Raw genomic sequence first — 16,777 nt, 5'->3', positions numbered from 1 at the left:
AATCATCTTTATGGTAAGAACCAATAGTTTTCCATACCTCATTAAAGGCAATAGTTTATCCTGACGAAAGGCAACAAGGAGGGTTGATTACGGGCTGCTAGTGCATTTTCAATTACTTATATTTAAACGAGACTTCAGCGAGCCCAACTGCATAATCCTTGTACATTCCTAGCCTTCCTCCCACGGAGGGAATGGAAAATGGCGCTCGTGTTATCCGCTCATATGATTGACACTGATTGATTGGCCTCGAAGCAGTATGATATATATATAAAGCATCACACTTTTTTTTCTCGCTCTAAATCTCATTCCGATGCCCCTGCGAGTGGGCTAATAATTTTAATGGAACACTCTTGTCATCTTGCCGGGACCAGCGAATGCGCGTCTCGTAAGCCCCACACTGCTTGACCGGATGCGAACCAAGTTGCACAGGCATTCTCGCACGTGTGCTTCATGGTATACCGTGCGAAGACGCCGAACCGATGAAAATCCATCGAGTCCCATTTTCCCCGAAGGCTTAACCTTCAATCAGGCCAATATCTCCGCTGGGAGCCGTTAGAAAAACACATAAACCTCTTCCCACCGCCGTATGCATGGGGGAAAATCTGATCAGTTGATCTGATCAGAGACTTTTCTTCCATTTTCTTTCCGTTGCGTCGCGTGCAATACGGAGAAAATGGGAAGCTCGTGGTAGAGGAACAAAAAAAAAAAACGCCAAAGAAATCCTACGCTCCGCACAAAGCTGACGACGGCGCGCTATTTGTTGAGAGCGGAAAGTCCATCCGGAAGGATAATTTTCTTCCATTTCCAATCGGATCTGCTTCCCCATTCGTTAGCTCGGGGGGGTGGGTCATGATATGCCATGACTCTCTGGTACAAACCGTGGCGATGTTTTGTGTGTGTAGAAGAGGATGATATCTTGCCTGAATCCCAGTCAGGCAACAGTTAAACTAACCTCCTGGGTGGAGAAGCATACTTCCGCCGTTTTGCCGTTTTTCATCAACCGACAGGGATGGAAGGAAGTTTTGTGGTTCCTCCCTCCGCCGTTCCTGATGTTCGCATTGAAGGAATTGAAATTTTGATTTCCAAAGATCACCTCCTTCAACGTTTCGTTCTCTCTATCGGTGCTTTCGGACGGATGTTGTTTTCCGATGGCACGATGGCTTTCGAGTCCTGTCGTTTGTCAATCGTCGGACCTTTTGCACGGCTGTTGATTGAAGTTCAAAGATCTGTCCATCCAATCAGTGGTCCGGTGCGGAGTCTTCCGTGTCAGCATGTGATGCTCTCGTTCCGTGCGGAACTCGACGGCTCGTGGCTCTGACTGATTATCGAACCGTTCTGCATGTGAACGTGGACAGCATATCTTGTTGGTTCGTGTTGCCGCCCCAGCTGCCCAGTCTGCCGTCAGTGTCTAATTTCAAAAACCCGGTCCCGTTTGCTAAGTAGTGTGTCTCGATCACTGTTTGTTTGGCGAAATGGTACCGTCCTGCTGCTGTACTTAACGCCGACAGCCAATGTTGGCCGTTTGGGCGCGATGCCACCGGGGGATTGGACTGGGTAGAAGGAACAGAATACATTAACAAATAACCAGCGGCACTCGCTGTCTTGTCCGTTGCGGCAGTGTTCGCGCGCCGTGCTTACCGGGTTCGAAATTCGTCACACGACGAGGACACGGCTTCAAGCTTATGATGAATGTTTTATGCCACTCTGCCGGCGACAGAATGTTTGCATGGTGGCCCTAGGAGCACATTCACAACTGATAGCTTCGGAATTATGCAATCAACAATCTTCAGCGGGTTGTGAATCCATAACTATGAGCATTCAAACGCTGAATTAATATCAATTACTTAGTGGCTCATACAACCTTTAAGAGCCATGGGCTTATGCTCCCAAAATAACGGCGTAGAAAGTATGAACGTTATCGATTGTATTGCTTCAATGTTTGGTTTCTTTCATGACCTCTTTTTAGCTTAGCGCAACTCACTTAATACATAGTAGACTTTCGTGTCTCCGACAGAAGACTATTCCTTAATAATGCAGCGCTAGGATGGATACAGCTGATACCTTTCGTAACTGAGTGCCAAGGGTCACTGTTTAGCATTTGCCTTTGCCATCGCTTCACGTGCGAGGATTGGGTTAAAGCGGAAAGGAAAGGCAACTTGCCTGCAAATACGATAATTAAATTCTGACCAAACCAGTTCCACCGCTGAGATCATGAGACCGGGACGGGTTCTAGTCCTGGTTTTGTCTGATGTTGGAGGACCTGCTGAAGTTGGTTGTTCCTTGGTTCGTTATTAGGTTATGGGAAAATGGGAGCGCCTTAAGTCTTTTATTCTTGACTTTACTGTGTCTCGGCGTTAGATCAGCGTGACTAGCAACATTGAGCATGAGGCTTAGACGACTTTCCTGCATGTACGCACTGGATCTCTGGACTTCTTCACCGTGTAGGTTGTTTCGTTCTGTACATCAGAGTAGAAAAGAAATTAAATTAATGGCAAACAAAAAAATAATCTTCAACAAAATAAAGACTTGCCTGACAAGGTTGCTTGGTTGCTCGTCCATTGCCCTTTGCCGAATCCAGAAGATCCATAATGGTCGTGTTACGCGTGGTACATCGTCAGCTGTGTTGGCATGTGTGTGATGTGTTACACTACTTTTTTGATCGCTTCACCGTCTCCCGTCCGGGACCATGCGTGCTGGTGTGCTTCAAGGTTAATCAATCCACAGCACAGACAGATGATCGTCACGGTCTCTCGGTGCACGGGTTGGTGGGCGATTTTGAGGTAGACATCCCCCGCTACAACTGGTTCACTCCACATATACCCACACACACACACCGCAGTACATTGAATGTTGTTCAACAAATTGTATAATCATCTGGCCGGGTAGGCCGTGGGGTGGTCTGGCAAAGAAAAATCACCACACGAACAAGCCACCCGAAAGAAAAAGGGAAATTGAATACTCAGTCGAGCGTGGCACGAATCCCAAACCCGCTCGGACGCGTGCTGTAAAGTTTAAGTTCAAGTTCAATTAACTCATGTCAATTACATTGATGATGTGAGGAGGAGCTTTTTTTTCTGCTGAAGAGCTTACTGTAACTCCCCTTTTAATGAGGTTTGGAAGGGTTGGGTGCGGAGTTACGGTACAAGTTGCGTAGGGAGGGTTTTTGGACTTTTGGCTGTGCTGCGCAATCCTTTCTCTTACACCGAAACAGAAGAAATCAAAGCTGGTGGTGCTTAGGTAATTATTTCTCGTAAGCAACTTTTGCAGCACGGAGGGAGTATTTTATCGCTTAAAATGGTCTCAAATGGGGGTGGGAATATTACCCAAAAGTTGAATTCTCCAAAGAAATGCAAAGTGCTCCTTTTGATGCCGTTCATTGGTTTCCAAATTTTCCACAACTCAGTACGAGGTTTTCGGGTACGAGAACTCCTGTTGGGAAGAATTAGCTAACATTAGGGATATTCATACGTTTTCTACGAATAAAACGCTCGGTTCAGAGTGTATTCTCCAAAAAACTGTCTAGTCACTTGGGGTGAGAATTCGAACCCATGCAAGAACACACCTGAACGCTGGAGCAGCGGCCTTTGGTTTTCTGTTTGGGGAAGAATACAGAACACCGCTCAAAAGTCAAACCAGAACAGTGCCACGGTCATCTTCCTTAACCTTTAATACATCCTACCCTGGGTGGTTGATTTCTAGACGATGACTTCCACTTTCGTATCCTCCCCCATTTGGCGTACAAGTTAGTGGAAATCTCTTAACATGCTAGCTTCTCTCAATGCTGGATGCTGGACGCCACTATCGCAACGACCAATCTGATGGCCGGCAGTAATGGTGATGGTGGTGTCAAAAAACTTTGCTTCCGATACCCATCGAAACCCGTGCGGGGTATCGGACAGCCGTAGAATTTCGTCTTAAAACTCTCGCTCCGCAAATAGACGAGACGGGACTTTGTTTGGGCTGGCCAAAAAGGGAACCTTTTTTCTGTGGCTGTGTGTGAAGATTATCCCACTCGACCCGATGGACAATGCTGCTTAGTAGCAGCGTAGCAAGCTGACTATTCTTGTTCCGGGTTTTGCAAAGGGTCTACCAAACTTGGGTGGATTTTTAGGAATCGAAAATGAAGATATATTTTCCCCTATATGGTGTGCCGGTTTTGCAAGGCACCGGGCATGGATCCGTTTGGTGATAATGATGCTCCTTGTCGAGGATAGGTTTACCGAAGGCCAGGACCAGGATGTTAGGACGTTAGGCCAGCTGTTGCCATTAAGGAGGATGATGTGTTTATGATGTGTTCGAATTCTCTGTAGGAGTCAGGAAGGGGTGGGATGAGTCTCCGCTGTAGATTTACTTTTGTATTTAAGACGTATGATGTGGGTAATCGATGTGATACTATTGATTTTAATAATAATACCCAGACATGAAGTAACAGCAAGATTTGCTTGTCTTCCAAGTATCAATTGGCAACGATTTGAACATAACGTTTTTTTTCTACGTCCCAACGTATATAAGAAGGAAAAACCTACCTTTTCGCCAGAATCTATTGTTGCGGTCCCGAATGAGCAGGGATAAATGACTTCATTTGGTCATCTCATTAGCGAGGGCTACCATTGCACGGCACATTAGCAACTTTGACAGTTGCGCTATTCATCACTGCCAAAGTTCGGCAGGTGGGCAGGTTCCGGGCGAGATTCCGGTGCTTGGATGTCGTTAAGGATTCGAGACTGCTAACGAGACGACGACCCGGAACATTGCGAACCCCGGGCCGTGTTGATGACCGGGCATCCATTTCTTACACTGCCACCGGTTACGTTCGGTGGCTTTATTAGCGTTGATTGAATTCCGCCTTGTAACGCAACGCCGTATCCGACGTACCGGCGATGCGTATCATCGAAACCTTGCCCGAAGTTTGTTGGCTAACTGCGGCGATATCAGCGTGCCTGCAAACGAAAGTTGTAAAATTCTTGTGCGAGCCAAAGTTTTGCCACCCGTTTGACATGGTTGCATGTTAATGAAAGCAACCCCGTTCGTGCGTTTTGAAACCCTTCCCGCCTGCCTCGATGGTGTTTTGGGAGTCTCCCGAACATTATCCGTTGTCTGTCTTACGACAGATTTCTGCACACTCGCCAAACCTCAGTCGGCGCGTTCCAACTGTTACGTGGAGAGGAGTGTTTTTTTTTTTCGTTCGGAGTTGTTTGAAGTTAACTAACTCCCCGAAAACCCTGCAACATAACGGAGTGTGAACAATTTTTCGGATTATGGTGCCGCCGCAAAACAAAGTCGACAGCACCGGGGGGAACGTGTGGCCAACAAACAGAAAATACCACCCATTTTTGGGCGCAAAATTGCTAGAACATTGGAAATTGAGGTGCGTGGCGGTGAAGGCACGGTGCAGCAACGGTCGCTGCCTTCAATTCGCTACGGCTAAAAAGAATGCGTAATCAGCACGAAATTAGCGAATGCTGCTGCAGATGTGGTGAATCTTATCCTGTTCCGAGTTGTTGTTTGGTTGAATTCTTTCTGGTTGTACTTGGCACAAAGCGGAACACGTCCTGCCGAACCACAGCGGAACAGCAGTTCTCGATCCTCGGTAATTAAGTTCTGATTCGGCTCGTTTCCTGTCACCCCCACCGCGGACCGGATCGATGCTGTGGTTTGGACCGGAGTTGCCAAAGATGCCCCCCCCCCTCCCAACAAAAAGTTTTCGCGTTAATTTTTCCGGCCATGGCATTCGGGCGAACAAGCATAAGTAAGTTAATCTCAGCATACTTTCTGTCGCCCGGTACTGGCTGATTAGCATAATTTTGAATAGCGAATGGCACTTTATGGTGTCTTTTTTCAAAGAATGTTTTTTTTTCTGCTATGCTTTGGAGCAAGCTTTTTTTACCGTTATTTCTAGGGGTTATTCAAGGGCTCTAGTGAGCAAATGAAAGGGATGTTTTATAAATGAGACTTTGTTGCTCCGGGCCAGTCTGGTTGGTTTCGATAAGAATTACAGCCAAAATTATCAACTTTTTTGTTGTTAGATTTCCAAGGTGGGCAGAACAGTTGGCAGAGTGCTGCCTCAGCATCTACCCCCACGGTGTAACCTAACCGCACGCAGGGAATCGGATTGACTTTCGTCAAATCGAGTTCTACCAGCCCTGCAGTGCTCGATACTGCGCAGAGCAAGAAACAGACAAATAAACACACACACACACACGATCTCATGGGGGCCGGTTTGGCAAGAATGGTTCAGTGACCTTTCCGGCAGTTTCGTTCGAACCGGTCAGTTCGCCCGCTTCATCCACCCATGGCCCATATGTGAGCGGATTGCCCTACACCACCGATCCGCCGATGGCGTTTTATAATTTTGTTTTCTTAAGGTGCGTCCACCATGGCACCACCGCGACTCGGAACCCATGGGCCCGATCCGTTGGGTGATTTCTCACCTAGATGCCTCCGACGGGGGGTTAATCACATGTTATTTTAGCGACCGATACAGGTTGCTGTTACCTCTCTGCTTCGCGTTCGCCATTCGCCGGTTGGGCCGATCGGTTTGATCCAGAATTCGATGAAGTTTTGGGTTCAACTTCGGCTATTAACAAGCTTTGGTAGTGATAAATACATTTAATAAAATAAATTACAAATTACTTAATTTAGCTCTTGTATTTGGTCAATTACTTCCATTATTTTAGTTAAAGTAATAAGCTTGAAATGATTCTTTAATAGATGCATGATAAAATTTATTCTCGGAGGGCAAAATCAATGATTAATGGTACGATGAGTACATTAAAAAAGATATCCTATCACATGTAGAAAACTGGATACACCGGGAAGATACGCCGGGAGCAACTTTTTGCTTGCTCATCGGAAATTATATCCACAAATTTAAAGAATCCAGTGCGCAAGGTAGTCGTATCAAGCAGCGAGACATGAGTTATGACACCGACGAACCGTCCCAAACTGCTTCCAAATCCGGGCGGCGTGGTGAAGCCTCCGATTCGGGCAGACCGAAGGGGGACCTATCAATCAAAAATAACAATAATAATGATGTCTCATCATTCACGTTGCGTTAGCAAACCTCATCCGGTACAAATAAAGCTGCGAATTATGTCAGCGCACGAGTGTTTTGACATGTTTGCGAGCTGTGTGAAGGGAAGGAGTTGTTGTTCCGGTTTTGTACGAGGATTGTACAAGAGAACGGAAAGGTTTTTGTGTTATATTTTGAGATATTGTAGGTATTTTTAGTACTTGATTTAATGTGGTTAATAAATGAAAAAATGTTACATTAATAGTAAAAGTGCCATAAATAAATTATTACTTTGTCTCTTTTTCTCTCTTGCTATATAATGAGCAACACATACCGCGCATTAATTCGTAAAAAAAAAATCCTTACAACTTTTATTGAGGATTTTTCCCATTTTGCCTTCGGAACACCTGCACCATTTTCTAGCAATTTAAAATTTTATTATAATTAGATCGTCATGCAAAATTTACCCTCCGGTGCGGATTATTATGCACCGAACGTGTCACATCGAGCAGTCCGGTTCATAATTTAATCCGGGAATCTTAATCTACTCCGGGAAAATGGGGGAAAAATGGTGCAGGAAGCCGGATAGCGGACCGAGGTGTATATAACTCTTAACGGTCAGGCTTAACTTCCTGGCGAAAATGAGCATTAGCAAGCGGTTGGTATTGCGGTGGGAATGGAGTCTGTTTCCCACCTCCCACCTCCCCTTACATTTACTCCCCGTCTCGTTGTTTTGTTGGAGTATTCTTTTTTGCTAACCGCAACGGAGCAAGCGGGAAAACTGCTCCCGCATCGAGAAAAGCCATCAAACTCAGACTCGGACTGACTGGTCCAACGCCCGACTGCGTGAGGATTTGATTCCTTACCTTAATAAATTTCAACCCAACGGTGTTAAACCTTCTCCCGGATAGTAAATGACCACCAGGATATTTCTGCCCGTCGTGAAGGTGAAATGAAAAAGCAACAACAACAACAACAGGAACCCACCCATCCAACATAAGCTTGAGGAAGACAACAATTGGGCCTGAAGAATGGAACAAAATGAAAGAAAAAAGTCCGAAAAGGAAGTGAAATTAAATTATGCAACGGATCTTGCAGCTTCCATTCAGTTGACATTTCCATTTTATTCTCTTGCCTTGTTTGGTGACGGGGGTAAGGGAAATGGGTCAGGGTAAAAAAACGATGGGTGGTAGTACAAAACCGGAAGGTATGGCCAACTGCTTCACTCCGGTTCGGTGAAAGTCCAGAGATTTTCTGTGTTTTTTTTTTTTGTTGCCACCGCTCATACTCAACGCCACCAGAATGCTTTTTCTTCCATTCTGGACAGACAAAGAAGAGTTTTCCACGCTGTTTCCTGCCAGCTCCCCCACCGCAGTGCCACGGCCAACCATCGGCAAATGGAGCATGGATTCGGTTCTTCGTTCCGGTGGCTGGAAGTGTCGTTTACGGAAGTGGAGTCTAAAAGTTGGATCCCCTTTCGCTGGGAATCCACTCAATGAAACAAAGAAAATGATGATAGATAACGATCTACGTTCTTCGCAGTTTTCTCCAGCTGTACGCCCGTCGCCATGTCCACCGTATTCGCCCGGCAGTGCAGATGCGACATGATGGAGCGGGATTTTTCCAAAACGCCTTTTTCTAGCTCTCGCCGTTGACACACGCAGCGGCGTTTCGATTCCCTGCTCGACAAGTGGTCTAGCTTGACACACACAGACCGACCGATATCCTTTTATTTCTTGCTTACCAGTGGCCGAGAAGCTTCGACTTCGGGGGGTTTATTCTTTTTTTTTTGTTTTGCTGTTTGCCATCCTTGCAACACTGTTGCCTGTTGGGTTGGCAACAAAACTCCTTTTACGCACATATAGGCACCGCACGGAGATGGCAAAGCACACGGTAGAGTGAACATGAATCAACCATCTCCAGATACCCAAGGGTTTTTGGGGCTGGTTGCTGGTCTAATGTATTTTTTTTTTGCAGCTCGTTCGCTCGCTCCTCTATTTTGGAAGCTTGTGATGGACTGCGGAAAAGATGTGCGATGAAGCTTGAAGCATAGCATCGAGTTGTGAAGAACCGGCCTGCAGGAAATGGAACATTGAAACGTTTCAGCTTCTTGTACTTGCACCTGACCCCGGAGGTAGTCATTTGTTGGGGACGGCATGATAGAAACGGTGTGTGTGTGCGTGTGTGCTACGGAGCGTCCGGAACGAATTAATTTAGTGCTGACCTAAAGTTCCGAATATAATTTCCATCTACATAAATACATAATGTACCGCAAACCGGCCGTTGGTTGCGGTCGCTTGGACATTGCCGAATGCCCGAACGCCAGACACCTCTGGTAGTCTCAGGTAGCTGGTGAGGTGATCGTTACCGGACCTGGTAAGCGTGTCTAGGCACACAGGTGCATATTTTTCCGGGCACATTGCTTTTCCTCGACCCATCCAGGCGAATGCTCCAACACCACGGTCCGGTTTGGTGTATTGTGCTTGCTATTTTATTTCAACCAAATGTATCTACATCAGGCACGACGAGTTCGTGTCTGTTCTAAATGTAACGTCGTTTTATTTGTGGAACAGTTTGTGTTTTTTTTTGTTTAGCTAGGTATTCATAAATTGAGTAGACGGTTAATTATAATGCTACCACTACCACTGTTGTTGGTAGTATACACTTATAGTAAATGGTCCGGTGGACATCAATTTCTTTTGTGAAGTTTTGGATATTTTAACTAGGCATGAAGACAAAAGTTTGAAAGAGTGCATTACTAGAGTCTGTGAACCCTATAACTAGTAGAATCAAAATGGTGACCGTCATTTCCAATAAGAGTAAATTTGAATAAATAAATTTTTAGTTAATAGAATAGTTATTTCATGTTATCACGTTACTAAGCCCCATTAAAATGGATAGTTGTAAGTTTATAATTAAAAATGTTTTTATTAAAATACATTTTTGTTGGAACTATATGAATTTTGCAAATTAGAAATTCTGCGCTAAAAACTCCACGAAAAGTCAAACTTATAAAATCCGCGTATCTCCAAATTCTCGGGTGCTCATTGTTCACTAATGAATACTAGCATCAAATTTTGATTTGTTATATTGATAATCATAGTGTTTATATAGCTAAGGTTGCTGGTATATAAGTTGCTATTCTTATGTATTTTTATTTAACAAACATAAATGAAAACGCACCGAAACCGAAATAATGAAAAGCGTTTTATATCAAACTTTGAACAATCTCTCCAAGGATTTGCCACTTTGTACCGCTGGTGACCATTTTTCCTCCTAAGCAAAACTGAAAAGAAACGCACGAGCGAAAAAAAAATGTAATAAATTCACCATCCTTTGCGCAGCAAAATTGCTCAACAAAATTGAAATGCAATTCAGCTCCTGGCCGGGCTCGTCACACTTGACCGGAAATGATAATAACGCGCCGGAAGGGTTGTGACATCACACAGCACGGTACAATACGGTGTTGGAAAACAAGCAATGCACACACAGATAAAAAGCGACCACCGTTGACCGGTTTTGCCACCGACGACGGGGCAAATAAATCACACACACACAAAAAAACTGTCATAAGGTGAGTTGGACAGCCTTCGTTGGCTCCGGGGCGGAAAACGGACAACCATTTATCAGTGGAGTCGCCGTTTCAAGCAGAGTTAAAAACATGCAAGAAGAAGATATTCAAAAAAGGAAGCGCAAACGAGCGTAAACAAAAAAAAAACAAAACGGAGAAAAGCGGTCAGTGAAACGATGAGCTTTTCATTTGGTGCGAGAAAAATAAAACTCCCAAAAAGATGAACCAACGCCCCTCCCCGGGGGATATCGGTTTTTGTGCCGAAAGTTACGGCCGCAAGGCGCAATGCAATGGCGCCGGCGAAACAAAATCCCGCCTCGTGGAAACCAATTAACCTTTGACCTTGTTTTTTCGGGTGGGTTCGCATCGTCCAGTGGAAGTAAAAGGGATCCGGCGGCTATTTTCACACTCGCGTTACATCGACCGTAACGGCGTGTCAGGTTTCGGGCTTTGTCGGGCGAAACGGTACACCTCTTAAAGACGCACGTCGGATCCCTGTTTCCCTGGAGAACTGACCGAGGACGCTTGATCCTGGCCAATTGGTCATTGGTACTGTCGGTGGTTGCCTTCCCGAAAAGCGCAAAAAAAACACCCGTTACCACTCGACTGGGTGCCGGACTTTCGGGTTGCTTCATTCTCATCAACCCGGAGCATTTTAATTAAATTAGCATCCAGACAATCGCTTACGGCATTCGCCTGTCAACCTAGCTCTCAGGGGGGAACTTTCCGGCAGCCTGAGCCAAACTCGGACGTTTCGAAGGCGAATTTCAAACAGCGGCAGCTACTCGCTGTTCGGGAGCTAGTTCTTCTTCGCGAAGCTTCCAAGGACTCGCAAGGAGCATCCCGAGCATAATGGGCAGCATTTCTGTGCTGCTGCCCTGGAAATGTTAGTCTAGTTTTTCGTTCGCGCATTGTGTTGGGTTTTAATGTACTTTTTTTTTTTGGTTGTCCGATGAGCGTTATCCAAACGATGCACACGAGTGCACTTAAATCTGTTCAAGCGCAAAGGAAGCAGTCAGTCAGTGCACCGGGCAACCGTTGATGGAAGTTGCAACGAGCGGTTCCTCCGTTCACCTTGTTCTCTCCTTGTTCACCAGAATATGCACTCTCGGTGCTCCTGCGAGACTGTAAAGTTCGCTCGTCGTACGATAACATGCTTGCTCGCTGACTTGCAAACGTTTAACAACAGCCATAGTCCTTTCGGGAAGTGGCAAAGGATTGAAGTAGAACTAGCCAGCAACTCGAGCCGTTCCCGTTTTATAGATTGGATTTGTGAAAACGGCGCGTGAGCGAGAGAAAATGCCGGAGGTCGTAATCAACTAGCAAGGATTATCGTTCCCTGCACTCCACGGACTGGTTTGACTTGTTTTACAATTCCTGCACGGTCGTGCAGCTCGATGGTCGAGAATCTGTGTGTATGTGTGTGGGTGAATCGCGCACCGAACGAGATAGGTTAGGGAAGAAGTCAGTAAAATGAGTAGTTTTAAGAGTATAAATATGCAAACTCCCATCGTACCCGAGTGCTAATGGTTTCGCTTTCAGCTACGCCACTCGTTCTTCTAAGGGGGCCTTCTGGGCTAGGCGAACCTCGGGGTCGGGTCCAAAGGGCCAGCCTGGCTTAGCTTATCGTGATGCGCCTTCGAGGCGAACAGGACGACCGGTTGCTGTAACGAGCCTGATCGGGCTTAGAGATTTGGGCGCGGCACAGAAGAGACGCGAACCGGGCAAAGATGCAGGAATGCATAATTAATTGCTACAATTTAGCTGTTAGTTATCGTTTCATGACCTACGGTAATGAACGCCTGTCGTCTTACGGCGCACATCCTTGCGTAGTCAATACGTTTTGCACATCTGCAGTTGTCACCAAGTAATCAGTATGATTCAATTACAGAATCGAGTTTATATTCGTTGTAGCTTGATTAGCATTTTAATGATAACGATATTAAATTAAATATTGGCTTGGATCTAGTTCGGGTGCTATTTTGTAATCGTTGTGACTAAACTTAGTAAACATGCGAATGATATCTGTTAGTAATATTCGATCGAATTATAATTTTTATTCCTAAAATACGTTTACCGACGATAAACAAACATTCGAAACATCTGACGTATACTCATCAGCATCACCAGCAGCATCGCCATCTTGCGGAAATAAATCGTACGAAATAACATGACGTGGCTGTCAGTTGTGCGTAAACTGCAAGTTTGTTTACATTCGAGTGAAAACAGGAGACCAAATCGATTGAACTGTGAATTACGGTCTTTTTTCCGAGATTAATCATTCAAAATATGATAAAAAGTGTTAATAAACGAGAGAATGTGTAGTTCAAAATGCTTTCCTTTACTAGTGAAGTTTCCTTTATGGTTCTTGATTTATGGACAAAACGATTCAGCGTATCATATCTTGTAGTCAGTAAAGTAACAAAGCACAACGATAAAAAAAACCCGCAAAAACATTTCATTTATCTTTACATTTATTTTTATTTTGCAGATATTGGAAAACAGTTTGCGTGAGTGCATTTGTGCTGCAGTGGATACCATATAGAGGAACATTCAGCATCATCGCGCAACGGTTGGTGGTAAGTTTAACGCTGACAGGCACATACGCACAACTGCTAGTTCGGTAGCTTTTCATGTACGGCCAGTAACGACACCGCGGTCGCATAAATGACGCGATGTTGACATTCCTGTTTGCATGATTTGCAATAGGCAAGCCGGAAGATTAGCTTTTTGCTCTTGGAGCTCGACGCCGGATCAACACATCATCCATCCCGCAGTACGATGCGGCGTACATGTTGCTCCATTTATGTCAACAATTGAGTGATTGCAAAAATGGTGCTCAAATTTTTGGTGTGCGTCCACTTTTACGCAATCGGAAGTGTTGATTTGTGAAACGAACGCGAGCAACGTCCGGAAGGAGGTTTTTTTATATTGATTTTATGCTTGCAACCGAGCGAAGCAACGCATGGACCGAGGTTAGGAAAATAAATCAACTATAATTATCTATTTTTATGCGTGGAAAATTGAAATGTATCATAATCAAAGCATTAATACCCTTTATAAGCTAACCGAACAGTCGGGATAACACTTTAGAGAGTTATATTTGAGCTCTTGAAGGTTTAGTGATGTTACAAACGTTTCTATAGTAACTGGAAAAAAACAGAGATTAAGCTCTGAAATCAGTTGTTTCGGATTTGAATCGAATGTTTTGTTAAAACGGTGAATATAAGCTTCTGCTCGTTGTAGATCAGTCACCGGTGTGAGTCTGTATCCTGTTCAATGGGCAATCATTCCCATTTGGTTCATTTTTTCGCATGGTTAACCCATGTTTCATGGAAAAGCACGAAAAGCATGTCGGATTATTCCAGCGAAGCGTGCGTGAACAAATTGTTCATTTAAATACTTTTATTTTGCAAGCATTCAGTTTTTTCGTTGTTGTTGCAGAGAATGTTTATTTCCCTGCTAATGGATAAAGTCATGCCAGTCCGAATCATTAACTCATTTTGGATGAAGCTACGGTCATGTTCGTACACGATTGGAGTGCTGCTAGGAGCGTACGCTGAAAAACACGCAGCGTAACTTTGCAAGAAATCCCATTTTGCAGTGGAAACGCCTGGTGGCATTGGGAAATTCTGCTTACCACTGTATTTACGCACCCGGGTTTTCAACCACTCCATCCTACCACATTAGCCCATCCCAACGCGCGCAGGGCGTGCGTGTGGTTTATGATACTGCGGGATTGCGGCGGCAAAAAGCAATAGACTTTAATTAACGGTCCTAGAATACCGCACTCGACGACCGCGGTACCACCCGAAACTCTGGAGGGCAGGAGTTTTTGTGACTGAAGGCTGGAGTTTTTACCATTTTCCCACTTGCCATTCTCCCAAAAGGCTGTCAAATTCCTGGCCCCCCCAAACAGCGATGCGTTTGTAGTAGGGGGAGGTTCGTGAGGCACGTGAATTAAAAATAACATCGTACCTTCCCCCACCGGTACCCGGGTGATGGAGTGTGAAGCTTACATTTGTTTACATGCTTGAATTGACTGCCCTTCCATTGCCATGCACACACACCGATGCCACCGCCGGGGGAGGATGAAGTATGTATCGGGTTAGGAACCGACTGTAGGACACGATGTAGCAACCAGGTAGGTTAATGCACCATCTGAAACCCCACTTGGTACCCATTTTTTCCCAACCGTTTATGCCCAGTACCGATGTTATTTTTCGTGTCATTTTAGCCACATTGCACATACGCGGGAAACGCACGCTACTGAAGCTTTTACAGCCATGGGAATGTGCAATCATAAATTGTTGAAGCAACGCACACACTCCGGCGTAGCCCACCGTGCCCTCACTCACCAGACATGCAATCAAATCCGCACACACGCGCGGCATTGTTATGTGCGCTTATGCGGCGCGGCGCGATTAAAATTATGTAATTACGCGTTTAGCAGTGAACTTGTAAATTAATGAAAATAATCGCATATGTTCCACCCGCCGTTGCTGCTGCTTCGCGGCCGGGTTGGCTCTTTTACAATGTATGGATTTTAAATGAGTCCCTGGGTAGTGGGAAGTTGACACTATTATCTGTTTTAATATCATTAACAGTGTTTTTCCCCTTCCCTCCCAATGGGCAGGAGCTTCTCAACTCCCCTCTCAATGCCCGCAACAAAACAATCCCTTTGCTGCACACTGAATAGCCATAATTCGCATGCGGAAGGAAACATTTGATGGTTGGAAAGTTCGAAAAGGCTTTGTTTATTAAATTCAATACTTCAGCCCCGTCCCAGTCGAGGGTTTGTGTTTTGTGTGCCGACACTTGAGGCATGCTGAAGCATCATCATTTGCGTACGTAATATTCGTCCGAGCGAATGGCACGCGCATAGGTTGCGTGCTGCTCGGTTCTGTGTGATGCATGCATGCGCGTGTGGTACGTTTTGTTGGCTGCTGTGTATCTACCATCTTACCCAGCACGGAAACTCTTAATCCACTGGAAGCACTGTACGATAACGTCCAGACAAAATCAAATTCACAACTCTTTTTTCGGTTGGTTGAGTGTTGACTCTAGCGAACGACTGTGCCGTCCGGTGTGGCCCGGTGTAAACACACGCGCGCGCGAAAGATTCGTATCGTTCCGGCGTCTAAAAATACACGGCCCGCGATACTGGCTGCGGTTGTTTGCGTGTTTAAAGCATCGATCGTACAAGTGGCCAAAAGATGATCAAAAAATCATCATGTGTGCTAAACGCATCCGAAGGTCACCGTCGGTCGATGGCTGGCAGCGGCACAAAGCTCACCTCACGACGAGGGGTAATTATGACGAGCGCTGTGTGTGATTGTGAGAACCGTGCCGTGAGGGAAGAAGACTTTGGCGATGAATGTGTCGTTGTCCAATGGTACGGCTCGCGCCACTCCTTTGGAACCGATTCGCACGATCTTTGAATTACAGAATCATGTCTTTTGACTGTACTGTACCCTTTTGGCTAATAAATATAGGGTTCGCGCAGGATGAAGCACGGCATTTTTCGTGGTGCTTAGAGTTGCCAATCTGTCCGGAGACATTGTCATTAGTAGCGATTGAGCGGGGATTTATGGGAGATTCAACACCGGAATAATCACAAATCATTCGTTTGATGTGTTGTTTCCGTCGGAAAGCTTTGAAGTAACTGTTTTGATTGCACTGCAATGGGGTATCTTTCGATTGTGATTGTTGGACTTGAAGTCATCAGCATTATCCGAGTTGCACAGTGCTATTGAAGTTCTTACAGAACCGATTGATGGGATAATTTATTTTGAGGTAAGAATTGAATTAGAACTCGCATCAATTTCAACCTTAACCACCGTTCATGCAATACTAATGGATACTTTCTTTTCGCAAACATTTTAGATGGTCTTTTTTATGCGACGAATGGTTTCCGAGTGAAAAGTTTCGTAGTAAATTACATCAAGCAGCATTAAAAGCAGCTACCGAAAATGGGTGGCCTGGAGTACCAAACCCGCTCACTGCGCAGCAGAACTGTATCGTGCATCTAACATAAACTGGATATATCACTGCCACCCGCCCGATAGTAACAAACTTTCTCGTTGGCAAAAACCATTTGCCAAAGCACTAAAAAAGTAAACCAAGCTTACGGCAAACGAACCGAACCTTGATTTTATGCCCCCGTCTTACAAGTAGCACCGCTGATAGCATTC

Source organism: Anopheles marshallii, chromosome 2 (assembly GCF_943734725.1).
Source record: "Anopheles marshallii chromosome 2, idAnoMarsDA_429_01, whole genome shotgun sequence".
Lineage (NCBI taxonomy): Eukaryota > Metazoa > Arthropoda > Insecta > Diptera > Culicidae > Anopheles > Anopheles marshallii.
Note: the sequence above shows the minus strand (reverse complement) of the source record.